Source organism: Pan paniscus, chromosome 1 (assembly GCF_029289425.2).
Source record: "Pan paniscus chromosome 1, NHGRI_mPanPan1-v2.0_pri, whole genome shotgun sequence".
NCBI lineage: Eukaryota > Metazoa > Chordata > Mammalia > Primates > Hominidae > Pan > Pan paniscus.
The window spans coordinates 218,310,142-218,334,219 of record NC_073249.2 but is presented as its reverse complement, the minus strand read 5'-3'; the positions used below and the strand labels follow the sequence as shown (position 1 = coordinate 218,334,219).

Genomic DNA, 24,078 nt, shown 5'->3' with positions numbered 1-24,078 from the left:
AAGCTCCTTCCTGCTCCCTGAAGCCAGGTGATGCTACCGAAGAATAATTACTGTTGTCACCACAGCATTTTCTAAGCCCAGGCACAGAGTGGCAGAGTCAGTCAGCCCTCACAAGCCTGCAAGGTAGGAATTATTCCCATTTTATGGATGACAAAACTGAGGCTCAGAGAAGGTAAGTAACCTGCCTGAGGCCATGGAGTAATAAGTGGTAAGCCTGGATCCAAGGCCATGCTTTCCCTCTCTCCTAACAGCCCCTTCTGGCTCAGGAGTTGACAGACGCATTATCCATTTTAACTGAAATTAAAAGAAAAATGTGGGCCGGGCACGGTGGCTCACGCCTGTAACCCCAGCACTTTGGAAGGTGGAGGTGGGCAGATCAGGAGGTCAAGAGATCGCCAACATAGTAAAACCCTGTCTCTACTAAAATTACAAAAATTAGCTGGGCATGGTGGCGCACGCCTGTAATCCCAGCTACTCGGGAGGCTGAGGCAAGAGAATTGCTTGAACCCAGGAGGCAGAGGTTGCAGTGAGCTGAGATCTCGCCACTGCACTCCAACCTGGCAAAAGAGCAAGATTCTGTCTCAAGAAAAAAAAAAGAAAAAGAAAAATCCACCTTACAGGAAAAAGAAAAACGGCTAGAGTCCAACCCACTGCCAATCAGAGATTAATTCAAAAATAAGGCTTACAATTATTATATACCAATAGAAATTAATTAATTATTTTTGAGATGGAGTCTCACACCGTCACCCAGGCTGGAGTGCAGTGGTGCGATCTCAGCTCACTGCAACCTCCACCTCCCGGGTTCAAGTGATTATCCTGCCTCAGCCTCCTAATAGCTGGGATTACAGGCACCCACCACCACACCCAGCTAATTTTTGTATTCTTAGTAAAGACGGGGTTTCACCATGTTGGCTAGGCTGGTCTTGAAATCCTGACCTCAAGTGATCCACCTGCCTCAGCCTCCCAAAGTGCTGGAATTACAGGCATGAGCCACCACACCCCGCTAATTAATTTTTAAAAAGAAAATATGGCCTGGGCACAGTGGCTCATGCCTGTAATCCCAACGCTTTGGGAGGCTGAGGTGGGAGTATCACTTGAGGCCAGGAGTTTGAGCCTGGGCAACAAGGTGAAACCCCATCTCTACAAAAAATTTTTTAAAAAATTTTAAAGCTGGGCATGGTGGCCGGGCGCGGTGGCTCATGCCTGTAATCCCAGCACTTTGGGAGGCTGAGGCGCGTGGATCACCTGAGGTCAGGAGTTCAAGACCAGCCTGGCAAACATGGTGAAACCCCGTCTCTACTAAAAAATACCAAAAATTAGCTGGGTGTGAGGCTGAGGCAGGAGAATCGCTTGAGCCCAGGAGGCAGAGACTGCAGTGAGCCGAGATCGCGCCACTGCACTCCAGCCTGGGTGACAGAGCAAGACTGCCTCAAAAAAAAAAAAATTAAGAAATGGTAATGTAAGGCGATGGGGAGAGGCCCTGCATCTGTCTACACACAGTGCCATCTGCATCGCATCCCAGACCACCCCATGTTAGCCACAGCTAGCCCTCCTCCAGTGGGGGCAGCCATGAAGCCCAAATGCAGGAGGACCCTTTCCTCTCTGGCTACAGGTCTGCTGCCGTGGGAGTGATTCTGGAATTCTCAACAGTTTGCCCTATGCACACTCCGAGATCAGAGTAGCCCGCCTGTCCCCTTCACAGCAGTGCCGTGCACGCTGTTCCAGGTCCAGAGCTCTCTGATGAAGGCCTTTTCGGAAGGTTCTGGGAGCATTTAAATCAAATCCACCTGACCTGATTCAATACAGCCCCGCAATGGCCAGAATGCAATGCTGCATCCAGCTGAGCCGCCTACTTACTGCAGGAAAGGTACTGACACGGCAACCAGGCTGGGAGGGAGGCGCCTGGAACCACTGGGGCATCCTCCTTTCTATGAAGGGGCTCCTGTTCAGAGCAAGCTCTGCAGGCCACCAGCAGGCATGCCACACACACCAAAGTGCTCCAGCACAGGCACAAACCTGCCTGGAGACAGCTTCCCCAGGACCTGCACACTGGACAGGAAGCAAAAAGAAAGGGCTCCTCCTGTCCCTCCCACGCACTGAGGCAGGCGGTCAGATCCAAGCTTACCCTCATATTCCCTCTACAGCCGTGGCTCTCAATGGGGGCGATTCTGCCCCACGGCAGAAATGTGGCAATATCTGGAGACATTTTTGATTGTCACGACTAGTAGGGTCCTGCTGGGTAGAGGCCAGGATCAGTGCCCACCACCAATAATTATCCAGCCCCACGTCTGGAGAGCTGAGTGAGAAGCCCTACTAGGGGGCCATCTCGGAGCTGCCGATTGCACCAGGCTCCCTCCACATCTCTGGGCCTCTGCATCTGCTATGCTTTCCACCTAGAACTTCCTTCCCTCCCTGATTCCTGAGACCAAGCCTCACAGATGTTCTCTGCTCTACAACACCTTCTCTGGGCTGCCTCGAGGCCTGTGTCTGCACATCCGCCTGCATTTCTTCTTCTCGCATCACCGCCCCAACACTGTACCTGGATATCTGAGAAATGTTCACCACCAGACTGGAAGCTCTTTGAGGACAGACCGGGGGTGGTTTTAAGGCCTTTATAGGCCCCAGGGAACCTTATTCTCAGAGACATACTAAAACAAACCCACATCTCTTATTAAATGTAATCCTCACGTAACTCACAAGAGTAGAGGGAGTGATATATTTTTTTCCCACATGGCCAATATTTTTGTGGACCCTAGAAAAACTTGTAAGGCTCTGTGCTGAAGAATCTGGACAGGTGAGACACCACTGCTAGCCACAACTGGGGCTCCTCGAGTGGTGAAGTGAATGGGAACCATGAAGGAAGTGCCCCCCAGCCTTTGCATGGCCTCACTTCAGATAATCCTAACACACCAAGGAGCTGGAGGAACCTGCATGTTCCTATAACTGGATTGGCATGAGGCATCTGTTTACATCTTCTGGTTTAAAATATTTATCCTTGTGATTCTGGCCCAGATCTCGTTGTCTCTCCAGTCCTGAATTGAGTGAAACCCACCTTTTTACAGAGGCAAGAGTACCTGGCAGGCCTGCTCTGACAGCCTCTTGCAATTCAGCTGAAAACAATGCAAACAGGAAGGCATGTGGAGCCTGAGGAAGTTTCCTTGGCTGCCCCAGAACACTCAAGATCCTGGGCTATGTCTTCAGGCTCTACTGTTCTAACCAAGGGGACGTGCTGGTGGAGGTTTTCTCTCTGCACAGTGGGGGGACAAGGACAGAAGAAAAGAAAGGCATCTTTCGGCTTAATTTTAAAAGAGGTTCTTTTTTCTTCCCAGAGAACAGCTGGAGTCCTGGAACCTGGCCAAGTCAGAGCCTGAGACCTGAAGTCAGGAACCAGCACGCCTACAAAATCCAGCCACGGATCTTCCTTTAATTCAGTCTGACTCATTACCTTCAGCCTCTGGCAGGTTCCAGAGGGGTTACTAATGCAGAATCCAGAGCCTTCTTCTATTTATAAGCCGATGGAAGGGCTGGAATCCTAGCTCTTGCATGGGTACAAGCGCCCCCTCACTCCTGGGTATGAGGTCTCCCAGGCCTGACCGACCTTCCCCATGGGCTGTGCACCTGGCAGGAAGCTTCCTGAGCAAAGGCATCAAAAGATCCTGTGTGTCAACTGGAGGTAGAGGAACGCTTTTTCTCTCCTGGGACACCAGAGAGATCCCCAGCAAGCTGACTAAGTCCCCAAAAGGCAAATTAATTTGCATTTCTGTCAGGAAGGGACCACTTCCAGACCTAGTAATTCCAGGGATGGAGCCTGGCCCAGAGGTTCTGGAGAGCATGGGTCACCTCCAGAGAGTGCGGGTCACCTCCAGAGAGTGCGATCAGACTGGAAATTGTGACCTATGGAAGCTCCATCAATCCCGCTGTCAAAAGCTATGCCAGCTCTTTGCAGGGTCACAGCTTAAAATTTTAATTACATTAGGAAATTTAAAAGTACTTCAAGGAGAAAGGGGGAAAACTGACACAGTGCTATTTTTGGCAGGGGTGGGGGGCACTCACGTTTCTCCACAAGGTACATAAGGTCCCTTCACTCTGAACCACACTGACATGTTCACGCCACCCCATTCCCACAAGGACAAGCCTCATCCTCAGAGGCAGGCCTGGGCATGGCCTGGCCCTCCCATTGCCTGAGGGTCACCCAGATCTTCTCAACAGGCACCTCTCTCTCCAGCTCTTCTCCCCTTGCCCCATTCCCTCCATAGCTTTCCCTCATTAAAGCCTCTATAATTGGTTCAAACAAACAAGCTTCCTGAACTGAGTTTGCTGCATCCCCTCAGAATCCCAGGGCTGGGAAAGCCTCCAGCTTCCTGTGGTGAGGATTAGGTCATTAAATCAATTGGATCGGCTGCAGGACTGTGCCCCTGGAAGCAGCCCCCTCCTCACCACCCGGCTCTGGGGATGGTCATCCTCAGGACCTGGCTGAGAGACCCCAGGTGCAGCCTCCTGGGGAAACGCTTCCCAATCAAACTCATCGGAAAACAAGTTTTGTTGGGCACAGTGGCAAATGCCTGTAATCCCAGCACTTTGGGAGACTGAGGTAGGAGAATTGCTTGAGGCCTGGACTTCAAAACCAGCCTGGGCAATAAAGTAAGACCCCATCTCTTTAAATTTTTTTTTTTTTTTTTTTTTTTTTTGGAGATGGGGTCTCGCTCTTTCCCTCTGTCGCCCAGGCTGGAGTGCAGTGGCGCAATCTCGGTTCATTGCAACCTCTGCCTTCCAGTCTCAAGTGATTCTCCTGCCTCGGCCTCCCGAGTAGTTGGGACTACAGGTGCGTGCCACCATGTCCAGCTAATTTTATTTTGTATTTTTAGTAGGGACAGGGTTTTGCCATGTTGGCCAGGCTGGTCTCAAAATCCTGACCTCATGTGATCTGCCTGCCTCAGCCTCCCAAAGTGCTGGCATTATAGACACGAGCCACTGAGCCTGGCTTCTACAAAAAATCTTTAAAAGATTAGCTGGGTGCAGCCTGGGCGCGGTGCCTCACACCTCTAATCCCAGCACTTTGGGAAGCTGAGGTGGGCGGATCATGAGGTCAGGAGATCAAGACCATCCTGGCTAACACGGTGAAACCCCGTCTCTACTAAAAATACAAAAAATTAGCCAGGCGTGGTGGTGGGCGCCTGTGGTCCCAGCTACTCAGGAGGCTGAGGCAGGAGAATGGCGTGAACCCGGGAGGCGGAGCTTGCAGTGAGCTGAGATTGCGCCACTGCACTCCAGCCTGGGGGACAGAGCGAGACTCCGTCTAAAAAAAAAAAAAAAAAATTAGCTGGGTGTGCAGTGGCTTGCACCTGTAGGCCCAGTTACTTGGGAGGCTGAGGTGGGAGGATCCCAAGAGCCCAGGAGTCTGAGGTTGCAGTGAGCTATGATCACACCACTGCACCCCAGCCTGGGCAACAGAGCGAGACTGTCTCAAAAAAAAAAAAGAAAAGAAGTTTTAAGGCCACTGCCTCTTTCCAACAGGCTGTCAGCATAAAGGTATGTGTTAATTTGCATAAAGATATAGGTGTATCTGTTTACTTCGCAAATACACCCATCTGTGCTACAGAGGCCAGGGTTCCTGGCTCCACGCATCACATGAGCCACACTGCCTGCTTGTTTGGGTGATTGCTTCTGCTCTACTAAGCAGGAGGCGACCTTCCTGATCCTTTCCCCTCCAGCTACCTCGGAACAAAACATAATCCAAGGAAGGAGGAAACCTCCCCCTAAGAGGCTGTTGAGGACTCAGTTTCCTTCCTCTCCAAATGTTTAACAAGCCAATAATCAAAATCAACAATGCTTTAAACAAAGACCCCTTCAGAATCTCCCATGTGTTTATCCCATTAACTTACTGTGGGAAACGGTATCGGGACAAAAACTCCTGATGGGTCACAAGGCCTTGTCCAGTCTGAAGGCAAGGACAGTGGCAGCTGGAGCTGAAGGGAAGGAAGATCAGAAAAGATGCACTTGCTCCAGAAGAGGGGAAAATACAGCACCTGATACAATAGGAATCCACCCACAAACCCTGGAGGGTTTGTTCAAGGTTAAAGCCACCACAGACAAGCTCAGGAGAGTAGCCACAGGGGCGGCCAGTGTAAAGTGTCCAAGAAACTGTCCGTAGTCACAATGGGCGCAGGCATGAACACCCAGATCTGGGCACACCCTGGCAAACTAGCTCAGGAGACGAACCACCAGCACCCATTTGTAATGACATTCCCTTTCCCAAAGCCACGAAACTGTTAGTCACCAAACCACAGAAAGGAAGCAGAAGCTTCTGGCAAAACTGGTCTGTTAAGAGCTCCCCTGGCAAAAAGACTCCAGTTTTTCCAGGCCAACGACTCACCCAAGACTGTTACATTTTACAAAATGAAACCCAGGAGTCTTTACAAGCCCATATCCAAAGAATGTAAGCAGGACCTGCCCTCCTGCAAAAACTCTCCATTGAGAGGAAAAAGCTTATCTCAAGGGTCACTGGAAGAGGGTTAATTACACGACACATTAATTTGATGATTAAGATGATTTCTGAGGATTAAGACTTTGTTTAAGTCCCAGAGAACAAAACTTCCTTGCAAATTTCCTTGGAGCACATAATGCAATGTTAAAAAACAAAAACAAAACCAAAAAAGGCATCAACGCACAGGACAAAGCATGCTAGGTCTTACCTGCTTCTAGAAAAGTCACTGAAGTCTGCCAGAAAGACACTAATCATAAAAACTTCCAAGTCCGAAAAAAGAATAACTCACCCAAAAAAGAAGTTCCTAAGAGAGAGGGAAACTGACTATTGCACATGCTGTAAAAGGACAAAGAAACCAGAAATCCAGGACAATAACCCAGGAGGGCCAGGGCAACCAAAGGACCTGCAATCAAAATCAATTCCAGATGGAACAAAGTTGTTGTTTTTTTTTTCTTCCTCCTCACCTTTTTCTTTTGAAAAATTCCAAAGCCACGGAAGAGCTAAAAGAACAGTACAAGAACATCCACATACCTTGCCCCTGGAGTCCCACTGTTCACATTTTGCTATATATGTTTTATGGCTCTGTGCTGTGGGTATATGTCAAGGTACACGCACACTGCTGCTTTTCCTGAACCATCTGAAAGTCAATTGCAGAGATCATGATACTTGGCTAATGCCTCAGCACAGATCTCCTAAGGCCACTCTCCTACATAACCACAATATCATTAACACCCCAAGGAATTCTTGTTTGTTTGGTTTTGTTTTTTGAAACAGTGTCTCGCTCTGTCACACAGGGTGGAGTGCAGTGGTGCGATCACAGCTCACTGCAGCCTCAACATCCAGGGCTCAAGTGATCCTCCCCCCTCAGCCTCCTGAGTAGCTAGGATTAGAGGTGTGCACAACCACACTCAACTGCTTTTTTTCTTTTTTCTTTTCTTTTGTGAGACAGGGTCTCACCCTGTCACCCAGGCTGGAGTGTAGTGGTGCAATCTCAGCTCACTGCAACCTCCACCTCCCAGGCTTAAGCGATCCTCCCACCTCAGCCTCCCAAATAGCTAGGCCTGCAGGCATGCACCACTATGCCCAGCTAATTTTTATAGTTTTTGTAGAAATGGGGTTCCACCATGTTGCCCAGGCTAGTTTTGTTTTTTGTTTGAGACAGAGTCTCGCTCTGTCACCCAAGCTGGAGTGCAGTGGTGTGATCTCTGCTCACTGCAATTTCCGCCTCCCGGGTTCAAGAGATTCTCCTGCCTCAGCCTCCTGACTAGCTAGGATCACAAGTGTGACTGCCATGCCTGGCTTTTTTTTTTTTTTTTTTTTTTTTTTTTGAGACAGAGTCTCACTCTGTCCCTCAGGCTGGAGTGCAGTGGTGCAATCTCGGCTCACTGCAAGCTCTGCTTCCCAGGTTCACACCATTCTCCTGCCTCAGCCTCCCAAGGAGCTGGGACTACAGACGCCCACCACCATGCCCTGCTAATTTTTTGTATTTTTAGTAGAGACAGGGTTTCACCGTGTTAGCCAAGATGGTCTCGATCTCCTGACCTCATGATACGCCCGCCTCAGCCTCCCAAAGTGCTGGGATTACAGGCATGAGCCACTGCACCCAGCTTGTTTTGTTTTTGAGACAGTCTTACTCTGTCACCCACGCTGGAATGTAATGGCACAATTGCAACTCACTGCAACCTCCGCCTCCTGGGTTCCAGCGATTCTCCCACCTCAGCCTCCCAAGTAGCTGGGATTATAGGCACCCACCACCATGCCCAGCTAATTTTTGTATTGCAGTTGAGATGGGGTTTTGCCATGTTGGGCAGGCTGGTCTTGAACTCCTGACTTCACGTGATCCGCCCGCCTCAGCCTCCCAAAGTGCTGGGATTACAGGCGTGAGCCACCACGCCTAGCCTAGTTTTGTTCTGTTTTGAGATGGAGTCTTGCTCTGTCGCCAGGCTAGAGTGCAGTGGCACGATCTCGGCTCACTGCAACCTCCGCCTCCCGGGTTCAAGCGATTCCATTGCCTCAGTCTCTCGAGCAGCTGGGACTATAGGTGCACGCCACCATGCCCAGCTAATTTTTTGTATTTTTAGTAGAGACAGGATTTCACCATGTTGGCCAGGCTGGTCTCTCGAACTCCTGACCTCGTGATCCACTCGCCTTGGCCTCCCAAAGTGCTAGGATTACAGGCATGAGCCACCACACCTGGCCTTGTTTCGTTTTTTAAGAGATGGGACTTGCTATGTTGCCCAGGCTGGTCTTGAACTCCTGGCCTCAAGCAATCCTCCTGCCTCTGCCTCCAAAAGTGCTGGGATTACAGGTGTGAGCCACCACGCCCGACCTTCCCAAGGAATTTAATATTGACCTAGTAGTATCTTTGATATTCACCCCATATCCAAATTTCCCCAATTCCCCCTCCCCCTCAATTTGGCCTTCACTTGTGTTTAATCCAGGACTGGATCAAGGATCTCAGTTGCATTTGGTTCCCATGCTCTTCAACCTACTTAATCTAGAGTGGTTTAGCAGCTTTTCTTTGTTTATCAGGATATTAACATTTTTTAGAGTCCAGGACCCTTGTCTTTAGGATGTTCCACAATCTGGATTTGGCCAATTGTTCCTTAAACACTTTCACAAGAAATTATGTATCTGATGTATCAGTGTTCCATTAGAAGTGCATAATGCCAGTTTGCCCCAATTCTGGTGATGCTGGCTTTGATACCTTGGATATGGATCAAAGTTTTAATGTATAAAACATGGAGTGAATGTGTTAGACGAAAACACAGGCAAAGAAAACAGTGCGAGAAGAAAATATGAAATGAAACCTAGAAGTCAGCCGGGTGCAGTGGCTCATGCCTGCAATCCCAGCACTTTGAGACACAAAGGCAGGCAGATCACCTGAGGTCAGGAGTTCTAGAGTAGCCTGGCCAACATGGTGAAACCCCGTCTCTACTAAAAATATAAAAATTAGGCCGGCCATGGTGGCTCACGCTTCTAATCCCAGGATTTTGGGAGGCCGAGGTGGGCAGATCACAAGGTCAGGAGTTCAAGACCAGCCTGACTAACATGGTAAAACCCCGTCTCTACTAAAAAATACAAAAATTGGCCGGGTGCGGCGGCTCACGCCTTTAATCCCAGCACTTTGAGAGACCAAGGTGGGCGGATCATGAGGTCAGGAGTTCGAGACCAGCCTGGCCAAAATGGTGAAACCCCATTTCTACTAAAAATACAGAAATTAGCCAGGCATGGTGGCACGTGCCTGTAGTCCCAGCTACTCAGGAGGCTGAGGCAGAAGAATCAATGGAACCCGGGAGGCCAAGGTTGCAGTGAGCCGAGATCGTGCCACTGCACTCCAGCCTGGGCAACAGAGTGAGATTCTGTCTCAAACAAACCAAAAAAAAAAAAGAAAATTAGCCGGGCATGGTGGCGCGCGCCTGTAATCCCAGCTACTCAGGAGGCTGAGGCAAGAGAATCGCTTGAACACGGAAGGAGGAGTTGCAATGAGCCAAGATCACATCACTGCATTGCACTCCAGCCTGGGAGACAAAGCGAGACTCTGTCTCAAAAACAAACAAACAAACAAAAAACGTGGCCAGGCACGGTGGCTCAGGCCTGTAATCCCAGCACTTTGGGAGGCCAAGGCGGGCGGATCACGAGGTCAGGAGATCGAGACCATCCTGGCTAACATGGTGAAACCCCGTCTCTACTAAAAATACAAAAAATTAGCCAGATGTGGTGGCGGGCGCCTGTAGTCCCAGCCACTCAGGAGGCTGAGGCAGGACAATGGCATGAGCCCAGGAGGCGGAGCTTGCAGTGAGCTGAGATCACTCCACTGCACTCTAGCCTGGGCCACAGAGCGAGACTCCGCCTCAAAAAACAAAAACAAAAACAAAAACAAAACAAAACAAAAAAAATGAGAATTAGCCAGGCATGGTGGCGCGTGCCTGTAATCCCAGCTACTCAGGAGGCTGAGGCAAGAGAATTGCTTGAACCCAGGAGGCGGAGGTTGCAGTGAGCCGAGATCCTGCTATTGCACTCCAGCCTGGGCGACAGAGCAAGACTCCGTTTCAAAAAAAAAAAATTAGCCAAGCGTGGTGGCAGGCGCCTGTAATCCCAGTGACTCAGGTGGCTGAGGCAGGAGAATCACTTGAAGCTGGAAGGTGGAGGTTGCAGTGAGCTGAGATCGTGCCACTGTATTCCAGCCTGTGTGAAGAGTGAGACTCCGTCTCAAAAAATAAAAGAAATAAAAAAATTTGGCCAGATGCGGTGGCTCACGCCTGTAATCCCAGCACTTTGGGAGGCCGAGGTGGGCGGATCACAAGGTCAGGAGTTCAAGACCAGCCTGGCCAATAGGGCGAAACCCCGTCTCTACTAAAAAATACAAAAATTAGCCGGGCGTGCTGGCACACGCCTGTAGTCCCAGCTACTCAGGAGGCTGAGGCAGGAGAATCGCTTGAACCCAGAAGGCAGAGGATGCAGTGAGCTGAGATCGCACCACTGAACTCCAGTCTGGATAACAGAGTGAGACTCTGTCTCAGCAAAAAAATAAATAAATAAAATAAATAAAAAAATTTAAAAAGAAACCTAGAAGTCATAAAATATTTAAAAATCTGATTACATAAAAATCAAAAACTCTGCATGAAAAAATATATAATTAAAAGAACAGTGGGCTGGGCACAGTGGCTTACGCCTGTAATCCTAGCACTTTGGGAGGCCAAGGTGGGCGCATCACGAGGTCAGGAGATCGAGACCATCCTGGCCAACGTGGTGAAACCCCGTCTCTGCTAAAAATACAAAAATTATCTGGGTGTGGTGGCAGGTGCCTGTAATCCCAGCTACTCAGGAGGCTGAGGCACAAGAATCTGTGGAACCTGGGAGTCGGAGGTTGCAGTGAGCCAAGATCGTGCCACTGCACTACAGCCTGGCAACACAGCGAGACTGTGTCTCAAAAGGGAAAAAAAAAAAAAAAAAAAAAGAACAGTGACAAATTGGCGAAAATATGTATAACACATATCACAGCCATAGGACAAATTTCCTTAATATATAAAAAAAAGTGTAAGTCAATAAGAAAAAGACTGTAAACCTAAAAAAGAAATGGGCAAACAATACACAGTTGTCCCTCAGTATCCATTGGGGATTGGCTCCAGGACCCCTACACAGAAACCAAAATCCACAGATGCTCTAGTCCCTTATATAAAGTGACACAGTATTTGCATGTAACCTATGCACATCCTGCCATATACTTTAAATCATCTCTAGATTATTCATAGTACCTGATAAATGTAAATACTATGTAAATAGTTATACTATATTGGTTTTTTATTTGTATTATTTGTTATTGTATTGTTATATTTTGGTTTTTCCCTGAATATTTTTTGAATTTAATTTCATTTTATTTTTTGGTATTTAAAAAAAATTTTTTACTTCCATAGGTTTTTGGGGAACAGGTGGTGTTTGGTTACATGAGTAAGTTCTTTAGCAGTGATTCATGAGAATTTTTCCTGAATATTTTTGTGGTTGGTTTAATCCACAGATGGGGAACCTGAGGATATGGAAGGCTAAGAGATGGTTCATAAGCGGCCTTAAAAATATAAAATGAGGCCGGGCACGGTGGCTCACGCCTGTGATCCCAGCACTTTGGGAGGCCAAGGCAGGCAGATCACCTAAGATCAGGAGTTCAAGACCAGCCTGGCCAACATGGTGAAACCCCATCTCTACTAAAAATACAAAAATTAGCTGGGTGTGGTGGCATGCACCTGTAATGCCAGCTACCCAGGAGGCTGAGGCAGGAGAATCGCTGGAACCTGGGAGGCACAGGCTGCAGTGAGCCGAGATGGCACCAATACACTCCAGCCTGGGCGACAGAACAAGACTCCATCTCAAAAAAAAAAAAAAAAAAAAAAGACAGGCGCAGTGCCTCACGCCTGTAATCCCAGCACTTTGGGAGGCCGAGGTGGGTAGGTCACAAGGTCAGGAGATCAAGGCTATCTTGGCCAACATGGTGAAACCCCATCTCTACTAAAATACAAAAAATTAGCAGGGCATGGTGACGCATGGCTGTAATCCCAGCTACCTGGGGGGCTGAGGCAAGGGAATCACTTGAACCCGGGAGGCGGAGGTTGCAGTGAGCTGAGATCATGCCACTGCACTCCAGCCTGGCGACAGAGCAAGACTCCGTCTCAAAAAAAGAAAGAAAGAAAGAAAGAAATGGCTGTGCATGGTGGCTCACGCCTGTAATCCCAGAACTTTGGGAGGCCGAGGTGGGTGGATCACCTGAGGTCAGGGGTTCGAGACCAGCCTAGCCAACATGGCAAAGCCCCACCTTTACTAAACCTACAAAAATTAGCTGAGCCTGGTGGCACATGCCTGTAATCCCAGGTACTCGGGAGGCTGAGGCAGGAGAATCCCTTGAACCCAGGAGGCAGAGGTTGAAGTGAGGCAAGATTGCACCACTACACTCCAGCCTGGACGACAAGACTCCGTCTCAAGAAAGAAAAAAAAACAATCAATAGAATGCCATTAAAATGAGTGAGGTGGAGGCCGGGTGCTGTGGCTCACGCTTGTAATCCCAGCACTTTGGAAGGCCGAGGCGAGCAGATCACAAGATTGAGACCATCCTAGCTAACAAGGTGAAACCCCATCTCTACTAAAAATACAAAAAATTAGCACAGCATGGTGGCATGTGCTTGTGGTCCCAACTACTTGGGAGGCCGAGATGGGAGGATCACTTGAGCCTGGGAGGTTGAGGCTGTGATCACGGTGAGCTGTGATCGTGTCACCACACTCCAGCCTGGGCGAATGATGTTTTTAAATGAAGTGGAATGCGGTCAGATGAGAATGAAAGAACACCCTTCATCTGAGTGCTCTTGCCAGTGCAGTGCGGTGCCTGACGCTAAGCACTTCAATCTCCACTGTCACCACTCATGGACCTAACAGGCCACTCCTCTTTAGAGATTAGGAAGTGAGAGTGGGAAGCCAGCACCCAAAGCAAACACAAGGCAAACGGGCACACGTGACCCCTTGTGCCAGCAGCAGCAGACCTCAGGAGGGAGGAAGGAGCCAGGTCTCTGCACTGCTCCGGCTGCCTGAGCTCCCTTACATCCCACCACAAACTCTGGAAGACTGCTCTGTGCAGGAAAGCAGAACTGGGGGCCAGCTTGCTTGCCTGTAAGCCCCACCATGTCTTCCAAAAAATCACCAGCACCTCATCTTCCTGCAACTCCAGCGATCGGCCAGAGGAAGGCTATGTGCCCCTGGAGGCTGTGGGCAGTGCCAACAGTATTAACACACACAGAGGGAGAAGGACCTTCTGCCCTCCAGAAGCCGAGTGTGAGCACACGCTCAGGAACAGGCTCACAGGGCCTAGCCAGAGCTGACCTTGGCAGGTACTTTTGCTCCCTTCTTGGTAAGTAAAATGGGATTATTCAGGGGCTCAGACCCACCACTTCACCAGCTTAAGTGCTACCAGTACTAACAGCTTCCCGTATTTAAATCATACCCCAGGCCCCTCCCCAACACACAAAAAAGAAATGTAAAATTACAGAGAAGCATTAAAATGTCATCTACCTGGAAAGAATAACAGAAACCTAGAAGTTCAGAAACAGGTCTCATTTCATATTCCTGCAGCAGAAGGATATTTAGGATATTTGGCAAGGGTGCAAGTCAGGGTCAGGATGGGTCTCTGGGAAGCCAGGGCTGCCTGAGGCAGGTGGCTGTGAGGCCTGTCTGGGCAGGGAGGTCAAGGCTAAGTATCTCCTTGGAAACTGGTCCAAGGTTTGCTTGGTGATTGATCAGGAAGAACAGGGGTGGGGCCCATATTATGTGAGGTGTTTGATCCACAAGGGATCCTGATCTTTGCAGGAAGCCTTGCTGGTGGAATCTAGGACTTCAGGGGTGGTAACTTCATCTGCCCTGGGGTGGTTATTCGGTTCAGGTCAAGGACATTGACCACAGGATTCCAGCAGCAGAAAACATGTGGGTTAGACACTTGGGTGCTACTCGGGCCTGAAAAAAACACCTTAATTGGAGCTGGCTCTCAAAGCCTCCTCCCCAGCTCTCCATGTGGGAGAGGATATGGAAGTGGGTCACAATCTTCTAGCTGAAACAGCGTCACTGCGGGCTCCAATCACACTTGAAGATGTCCAGGTGCACTGAGTGACCTGGCCTCCTCGCTGTGCAGGCCTTGCCCTCCTAATGAGATGCTGGATGCTGCTGCCCCGCCCCTCAGCTTGAAGGGCCAGTTGATTAGCACCAGGAGTGCCACATACAGTGACATGACAAGGGCTGGTGAAAATAACATCGCACAAGGATATGCCTCGCTGTCCTGGCACCCTCCTCTCACTCCAAATGTGAGTGGCTGCCTCTGCCAGCCCTTTGCCCTCTCTACCCAGCCCTGGCTGGAGGGAGAGAGGAACACTGTGTGCTTTCACATGAACTGCTTGCTAGACCTCCCTGACCTTGGTCTTTGAAGAGAGCTGAAGGCCTGGTGCTTGGGGAAGAAAGAACCCTGCCCCCACTCTAATCTGTATATATTGACCCAAAATGGGGGCCAGAGGACATAGGTGTCCATGTGCATCAGTTCCCCCAGGAACCCCATGAGCACTGTGGAGAGCCCGCCTGCCACCATATGCCTGCTTTCCAAAGTTGGCAGCGAGAGACCTGTCGGGCAGGAAGAGAACTCTGCAGAGACAAGGTCTGGCGCCTGTTACATAAGAAGTGCACCGTGTTAATGGCAGAACTTCAAAATCCACAGCCCCAAGCAAAAACTTTGAAAAGAAATCCTCAATATGAGCATTTCTCCCTGACTGAAACTCAAGTTAACAGTCAAAGGGTTAAGGCTTTAAGTGGGAAGGGAGTTCTTGCTAACCATGGCTCCTGAGGTGTGCACTGTTTCTCAAGATGTCCATACCAAGTACAGCTTTTGTTACAGGACACGGAAGGGCTCTAATTGTTTAACTCTTCCCTTGCTCTTCTGGAAAGCCAACCCAGCCCCCCACCTTAATGTCCACTCAGGGCAGGTAGCCACTGGGGCCAGTGTGCATCTGGAGATCATGTCCTGACTCTCCTCCTAAGAGTTCAAAGCACTCTCATCAAATCATTCTTTCTTCATTCACACGATCCCAACTATATAATAAGCCTTTTGGTCCTGGACTAAGAGCTTGGTATGGGGAAGAACTTTTTTTTTTTCTTTTTTTTTGAGACAGAGTCTCACTCTATTGCCCAGGCTGGAGTGCAATGGTGCAATCTCAGCTCACTGCAACCTCCGCCTCCAGCGTTCAAGCAATTCTCCTGCCTCAGCCTCCCGAGTAGCTGGGACTACAGGTGCGTACCACCACGCCAGGCTAATTTTTTGTATTTTTAGTAAAGACGGGGTTTCACCATGTTAGCCAAGATGGTCTCAATCTCCTGACCTCGTGATCCGCCTGCCTTGGCCTCCCAAAGTGCTGGGATTACAGGCGTGAGCCACCATGCCCGGCTGGGGAATAACTATTTTTGTCCTGCTTGCCACGATATTCCTAGTACCTATGATGGTGTCCAGATTGTAATAAAGCCTTAATAAATATTTGTTAATTGAATCAATGAGTCATTAGAAGGAAGGAGGGGAGGGAGGGAGGAGTAATGGAAGACAACCACCACTTCTTGGTGTCTCTGTGATCCTGGCTTATAAAAAACATCAGAACCAAGATTAGAAACCAAGCCCTTTAACTCCCTCTTGGCCCTGCCATTGGGGGTCCTCAATCATGTTATGATGCACAGAACACATACCTGTTTACAGAAGTTTCTACACTACAACACAACCATGAAAAATGGAGCCACAGGTATGACCCTCAATCCTTAAGAAACTTCAAAAGGGGAGAACAATGTTTTTGTCCAGCTATTCCCCCACAGAAGGACACCCTTCCCTCTGGGGACTGTTGTCTTTCCCTTTTTAACAAGGCTTCATGGAAGACCAGAGCATAATAGGTCTTTAATAACTGAGTATAACAGTAGTTGGTGCTCAGTTCCCTTTCATAAAAGAAGTTCAAAAGCACTTTGGCCCAAACACCACCATGCCCCTGGGAACTACGAAGGTACAAGTATCATTATCCCCATTTACAGTCAGGGAAAGTAAAGCAAAGGGAGGTTACTTAGCTTGCCCAGGGTCAGACAAGACAGGGAAAGGGCCTAGGATTCAAACCCTTTGGAGCAGCCAGCAAGTTAACTCTGACTACCCTAAGAGTATCACCTACATTGGGCTTAAGGGAGACTTTTCTTTCTTCTCTATGGCTTCTGCTGAGAATCAGTATATGACATGGTGCTCAGAGCTCTGCCTGGGAGTCATACTGCCTGGTTTGAATCTGATTCTGTTCCCAACTAGCTCGACCTCAAACACTTTACTTAACTTTTCTAGGCCTCAGCTTCTTAACATACAAAATGGTAATAATGGTACGTATCTCAGAAACCGTGAGGATGAAATGAGACAGTGTATGTAAAATGCCACTATCATTCACTTTCTCATTTTCTAAATGAGCACGTATCGTTCTCATAGTAAGAAAACCAGCTACATGAGAAAAAGCTTGCACCCACTCTGCGTTTAGTTTTTACAAATCTACAGATGACATATGACTAGCAGGCATTTCAGATTCTGCCAATAAAATGCCCCAGGACTCTGAAAGTGACCTGCAACACAAGCGTCCTATTTGATTCCCACTAACTTGTGTTGGTCTCTCAAGGTTAGCAGAGCAAGTGGCATCATGGACAACAACTGATGGGAGGACCAAAAAGGGATCTGAAAAGCTGGCCAATGGCACCCAGTCTAAAGAGTCCCACTCTGGATTCCTGGTGAGTGGAGCCCCTGGGTTTGAAATGCCATTTCTCTCAGCGCTCTGCTGAGTTACCCAACTCCGCTCAGCCCAGATGAAAGACAACCAATGCTTTCTAGATACCACTGTGTTCCTGATCAAGTAATCAAACAGGAGATGGTCAGAGTTGCCAGTGTGGCCCAACCCTCTATAGAGGGGCCTGGTGATGGCAGGGACTGGCAGAGAAGTAGGGATAGGGTGGGGGTAGGAAAGCTGTCCAGTCAATCTTGGTATACTCTCAACAAAGAAACAGTGATATATATGTATGTGTGTCTCTGATGCATTTATGAAGAATGGCTGCAAAACTCCAAGACTACTTAAGAGTCACTGCCAAGATAAGAAGCTTTAACTCACACAGAGAGGAGCAGAGAACACAGACATTCCACTGTAGACGACAAGCTGCTAAGCACTGGCAACATTCATTCATTCAACTCAAGAAATGTTTACTGATGACTTAGGGACTCGGAAAAAAGGAAGCTCAATAAAATGCAGGACACGCAGACACACATACCAGGACTGTCATCAACCTAGCTGATGCTTCCCTCATCTTCAGGGGACCAGGCCAGAGAAATAAGGAACCTGATGGGAAGAAACTCAATACTCTGGCTGGCCTCAAAAACCTCCCAGGACAAGGAGAGCCTATCCCAGCCGCTCTTCGTAATGTCCTGTTCTGTCTTTTAGTGTGGACTCAAATATTCTCCTAGACCCCAGGAAAAGTTCCCATGCAGTGACTTCCCACTGTTCAGAATTCAAAAGTAAAATCCAAACTCCTAACCACAGCCACAAATTTGGCCCCTGCTGATTCATCACTAACCACACTCCAGCCCCTCTGGGTTGATCATTCTTGCAGTCCTCTCTATCCACAAAGCTGTCCCCCTAGATCACCATCCATGTCTCCCAAAAGCCACCTTCTCAGAGCTAAAGTTATGACCCTAACCCTCATCCCATCCACTTTCCATCTTCTGTTTTATTTTCCCCCGTATCTCTTTCACCACCCTACATTCTCTTTTTTTTGAGACAGAGTCTTGCTTAGTCGCCCAGGCTGGAGGGCAGTGGCACGATCTTGGCTCACTGCAAGCTCCGCCTCCCGGGTTCACGCCATTCTCCTGCCTCAGCCTCCTGAGTAGCTGGGACTACAGGCGCCCGCCCCCATGCCCGGCTAATTTTTTTTTTTTTTGTATTTTTAGTAGAGACGGGGTTTCACCATGTTACCCAGGATGGTCTCGATCTCCTGACCTGGTGATCCACCCGCCTCGGCCTCCCAAAGTGCTGGGATTACAAGCGTGAACCACCGTGCCTGGCCTCACCACCCTACATTCTTTTGTTGACTCGTTTATTTGTTTACTATCTGTCTCTCCCACTAGAAGATAAACTTCATAAGAGCATGCCTCTTAAAGATCTTGTTCTTGGCTACGTCCATAGCATCCGCAACAGTGCCTAGCACATAGGTGCTCAATCAGTCATTCAATTCAACAAATATTTTCAGAGTACTACAAAGTTTAGGTACTATATTATAAGAGTAGACAAAAAGAGACAAAAATCTCTGCTCTCAAAGAGCTTAAATGCTGGTGGGAGCTAAGAAGCAGATAAAAAAAGGCAAAATAATGGTTACTTCAATTTAGCATATACCAAGTGCTAGGTGGTCTTCTGAGTATCTACTAGGTATTACTTAATTTAATCCTCCCAACAACTCCATGAGGAAAGTATTACTATTGTGCATATGGGGAAACTGAGACACAGAGAGATTAAGTTACCTGCTGAAGATCATGCAGCTCCTGAAGGCAGAACCAAGATCCAAACCTGATGGTCTTGGTACAAAGTCCATGGTCTAATTAAGAGCTACACTTCAGGCCAGGCACGGTGGCTCACGCCTGTAATCCCAGCACTTTAGGAGGCCGAGGTGGGTGGATCGCCTGAGGTCAGGAGTTCGAGACCAGCCTGACCAACATGGTGAAACCCCATCTCTACTAAAAATACAAAAATTAGCCAGATGTGGTGGCACACGCCTGTAATCCCAGTTACTTGGGAGGCTGAGGCAGGAGAATCGTTTGAACCCAGGAGGCAGAGGGTTGCAGTGAGCCAAGATTGTGCTATTGCACTCCAGCCTGGGCAACAAGAGCAAAGCTCCATCTAAAAAAAAAAAAAAAAAAAAAAAAAAAAAAAGAGCTACACTTCATATTTGCTGAGTGTCAAGTGACTACTTGGTCAGCACCAGCAGCAGCTGTTCCCCACAGGCAGGGATGGAGAGAGCAGATCCATCAAGGAAGGGCTGCCCTGTCATGTGAGCCCTGTGAACAAGACACTGCTGGGTTTACACTATATTGCACCCTGGATGAGGAGTCTACAAGAAGCATGGTCTGATGAAAAGACAGGGGCAGGGGCAGGAGTCTTGGTGCGATGAGATGCCCAGGCAAGTCAACCAATATTTGAAGAGTTCACATTTTGTGCAGGGCGCTGATTCAGACACTGTGGACGATGCAAAGACAAACCCAGTAGAGATTCTGGCCTCAGAAAGCTTAGAGTCACATGTGTACACATGGAGATGAAACGGGGTAGAAACTAGCAGGCATCATAAGAAAATGCATAAACTGCTATAAGATTTCAAAAGAGCCAGCTTCTAGGGGACACAGACGCTTAACCATAAAAGAAGGGGCTGGCCTGTGTAACCCCCAAGGTCCTCTCATTCTGACATGTTCTGACAGCACAGATTTGGAGCAGCATGGAGATAAGTTTTATTCTGTTTTTTGGGGAGTTTTTTTGTTTTTTGTTTTTGAGACGGAGTCTTCCTCCGTCGCCCAGGCTGGAGTGCAGTGGCACGATCTTGGCTCACTGCAACCTCCACCTCCCTGGTTCAAGCGATTCTCCTGCCTCAGCCTCCCAAGTCGCTGGGATTACAGGCACTCGCCATCATGCCCAGCTGATTTTTGTATTTTTAGTAGAGACGGGTTTTCACCATGTTGCCCAGGCTGGTCTTGAGCTCCTGACCTCAGGTGATCCGCCCGCCTTTGCCTCCTAAAATGTTGGCATATACAGGGGTGAGCCACTGCACCTGGCCTCATTCTCATTAATAGCTCAAGTTTGTGGCCACTGAAACATTCTCCTACCTACCATGAGAACAGGCCCAATTTCCTGGTGCAACATCTTCCAACAGTGGCAGTAATGTTCCCATTTAAATAATACAACCGGATGTGGGAATGAAACCCAGTGTATTCTGCCCTCCTCCACCTCTAACTGGTTTTTAAACCCACAAACCCTCTCCAATCAAGGAGGCGGGGACCTGTTCTGTGAGCACGTTGTTATGGGACATCTAACTCTCAGTCTCCAAAGTTTTGCTTTGCAGCTCTCCCAGAGGGAACAGACTGATTCCACCTCTTCGTTTCCACTGCCACTGCCCCGATCCCTCAAGCCACCATCATCTCTTGCCAGGCAGCTGCAATAGTCTGTCTCATAACTGGTATCCCTGCCTCCACCTTTGCTCCTTAGAATCCAGTCTCTACACAGTGGCCAGAACAATCTTTTGGAACAAATCAGACTTTATTCTTTCTCTGCTTAAAACCCTCCAATGGCCTCTAACTGTTCTTGGAATAAAATCCAAACTCTTTATTACGACCTACAAAATCTTTGTTTTGATCTACAGGTTCTTTTTCTCCACCCCCGCCCAAGACGGAGTTTTGCTCTGTTGCCCAGGCTGGAGTGCAGTGGCGCAATCTCGGCTCACCGCAACCTCCGCCTCCCAGGTTCAGGAAATTCTCCTGCCTCAGCCTCCCAAGTAGCTGGGACTACAGGTATGCACCACCACGCTCAGCTAATTTTTGTATTTTTAGTAGAGACAGGGTTTCACCATGTTGGTCAGGATGGTCTCGAACTCCTGACCTCGTGATCTGCCCGCCTTGGCCTCCCAAAGTGCTGGGATTACAGGCATGAACCACCGAGTCCGCCCTGATCCACAGATTCTTTTTTTTTTTTTTTTTTTTTTTTTGAGACAGAGTCTCGCTCTGTCGCCCAGACTGGAGTGCAGTGGCGTGACCTCGGCTCACTGCAAGTTCCACCTCCCGGGTTCACGCCATTCTCCTGCCTCAGCCTCTCCGAGTAGCTGGGACTACAGGTGCCCACCACCACGCCCAGCTAATTTTTTGTATTTGTAGTAGATATGGGGTTTCACCGTGGTCTCGATCTCCTAACCTCGTGATCCGCCCGCCTCGGCCTCCCAAAGTGCTGGGACTACAAGCGTGAGCCACCGCGCCCAGCCACAGATTCTTATATGTAATCTGGCCCCTCTCCATCTTCATAGCACTTACCACTACTGAAATTATTTTGTCCACTTGTTTGTTTACTCACTTATTGTCTGACTTCCCTCCTCTTTAAAATGTCATCTCTAAGGAGGGCAGAAACCGTGTCTGTCTTCACCACTAAAGCCCCAGTACTTGGAACGGTGCCTGGCACATAGTAAATGCTCACTACTGAATGAATGAATCTCCATCCCATAGAGGTGATTTGTATTTACAAGGGAGGACCACGAACTCCCCCAGCAAACCGTGAATGACACATTGGCATTTAACAGCCTGCACCTTTATTTATGATCCAAAGTCCTACTTTAAATCTGAGGAAGCTGCTGGTATCTCTGGACATTTTAATGGCACAAGAGATCAGTTATCACTTGGGGACACACTCCAGGAACTGGAGCCCAGTGGTTGTAGCAGGGAGCTAAGAGCCAAGGCTCCTGAGAACAGAACTTCAAGACAAACCATGACTTGCCTCCAGGTCCCTTACCCACACACCCTGTACCTCAATTTACCCAGCAGTTGGCCAGACATGTTCCTCTCAGTTCTGTGAGTGACAGGAGACAAAATAATTAACAGCTGGAGCATACTGAGATCCTCAGACAGGAGGTGGTGCAAGCCACACGTCTCATTATTCATAAAACTCTTGATTTGCGGCCAACACGGCCCCCGCCGCCTTCCCAGGGGCTAACCTGACAACAGGCACTGCTCAGACAAGTTCAGCTCACAAGGCAGAGGGAGGGATGGAGGGCCTAGCAGAGGCTGGGTGTCCAGACCTGAGTGTCTCGGTTACCAGGTTCCAAAAAAAGGAAGGTGGTTGGGGTGGGGTGATGAAAAGGAGGTGAGAGGTGCAGTTTGGGGCTCCAGGTGGTTAATTTTGCAGGTTCGTGCATACACGCCCGCCATCCAGGTGAGATATGTGCCCCCACCAGGTACCTTCCAGGAAGGCTCACCGGGGAGGGGTGGAATCGGGAGACGACAGTTCAATCAAACTACAGAGGGAGGAAGGGCGGCCCAGCGTTTAGTTTGGGGAAATATGGAGAGTAAGAGTCTCAGAGTGGGCGCAGGTGAGGGAAGAGGCAGGGGCCCAGAGGTCGGGAGGGCGGACGGGCGATGACAGGCACCCGGACGCGATGAGGTGAGCAACAAGGTGGGCGGCGCGGACACCTGTGGAGGCGACCCCCGGGCGAAGAGTGAGGGAGGCGGGAGGTGGTCTGCGGCGAGAGGCGGCCAGGCCCAGACCAGGGCGCCGCGCCGCCGGGGCAGTCAGGGGTCCGAGCGGGGTCGGGGGCGCTCTCCGCGGCCCCTCCCCGGCAGACAAAGGGCTGGCCGCTCCCCCAAGCCCCGGCGCGGCGCGGCGCGGGCCCGGGCGGTGCAGGCGCGGCCCGGCCTCGGCGCTTACCTGGGCCGCCCGACCCGGCCGGGCCGGCAGGGGCAGCGGGTCCGGGGCGCAGCGCGCGGCGGCCTGTTCCGGGGCGTGCTCAGCCCGAGCAGCCGCTGAGGCGGCGGCAGTAGCAGCAGCGGGAGCGGCCGCCTCAGCCTCCGCCTCCCGCTCCGAGAGTCACCGCGGTGGGGAGGGAGGGAGGCGCCAGGCCGCCGGGGGAGGGACCGGCGGAGGGGGCGGCATCTGGCTGCTGAGGCGCGGCGGCGGCAACGCCCCGGAGGGAGGCGGGCGCGTGGGGCCGGGCGCCGGGGCGGGGCCTGCGGGCGGGGCGGGGCCCGGGGCCGCGAATTGGTTAACTCAGCCTGTGGGCGGGGCTGCGCGGTGCGGGGCGGGGCCTTGTGGCGCATGTGAACGCTCATTGGGCCCTCCTGGAAGGGGGCGAGACCAGCGGCATAGGGACGGGGCCATGCGGTGGGCGGGTGGAACCCGGCGCCGGTAGTGGGTGGCCGAGTCCGCGCTGAGAGCAAAGGGGAGGAGCGGGCCGGGGGTGAGCAGGGAAGGCGGGTTGGGCGCGAGGAGGAGGCGGTGGCCTGGAGGAGGAGCCGGGTAAGGCTGAAGCTGGCGCTGCGGTAAAGCCACTCTGCGTGTCCCTATCTGCTCCAGGAGCACAGTGTTCCGGAAAAATAATGGCCTCTCCCACACACCGGTCTGTGTTTAAAAACGGGAGCAACAAGACGGGGCAGAATCCTTGGTGAGGCCAGTTTACCCAGAACCCCGGAAAATTCTGAAATGGACGAGGTTGCAGAACATTTAGAGGCGTGGTCTTCCTGCGTCGTTGAGCTGGGAACGTTGCTACCTCTGAGCTTGGGGCCTAACCTGGGATTAACCTAGCCCAGAGAGCCCAGGGATGGGCCTCCGTAGGTCCATTAAACTCAGAAGGTCGTGTGTACTGGTAGTGAGTGCATTTTTCGGGGGAAAGGTGCCCATGATTAAAATGTTTCTACAGAAAGTCTGGCTGTATTTGGAGAGGGTACAGGGAGAAGCAGCCCATTTTAGGTAAAATGCAAACTGCTTTTAACATCCGCCTTCCTTTTAAAGGGACCT

The 24,078-nt window shown here is 50.0% G+C and overlaps 1 protein-coding gene across 4 annotated transcripts in view; it reads right to left on the bottom strand.

The window, feature by feature from the left end:
* Positions 1–23,254, bottom strand: part of CTNNBIP1 (catenin beta interacting protein 1) — a 62,115-nt gene extending 38,861 nt beyond the window's left edge. Inside the window, exon 1 of one of the 4 annotated variants that reach the window (XM_034954966.3) lies at positions 22,993–23,254. The gene's annotated coding sequence lies outside the window, so the exon portion shown is untranslated. The remainder of the gene's footprint in view (positions 1–22,992) is intronic. The other 3 variants (XM_034954969.3, XM_057300678.2, XM_055104105.2) reach the window with 3 other exon arrangements.
* Positions 23,255–24,078: the final 824 nt, after the last annotated feature.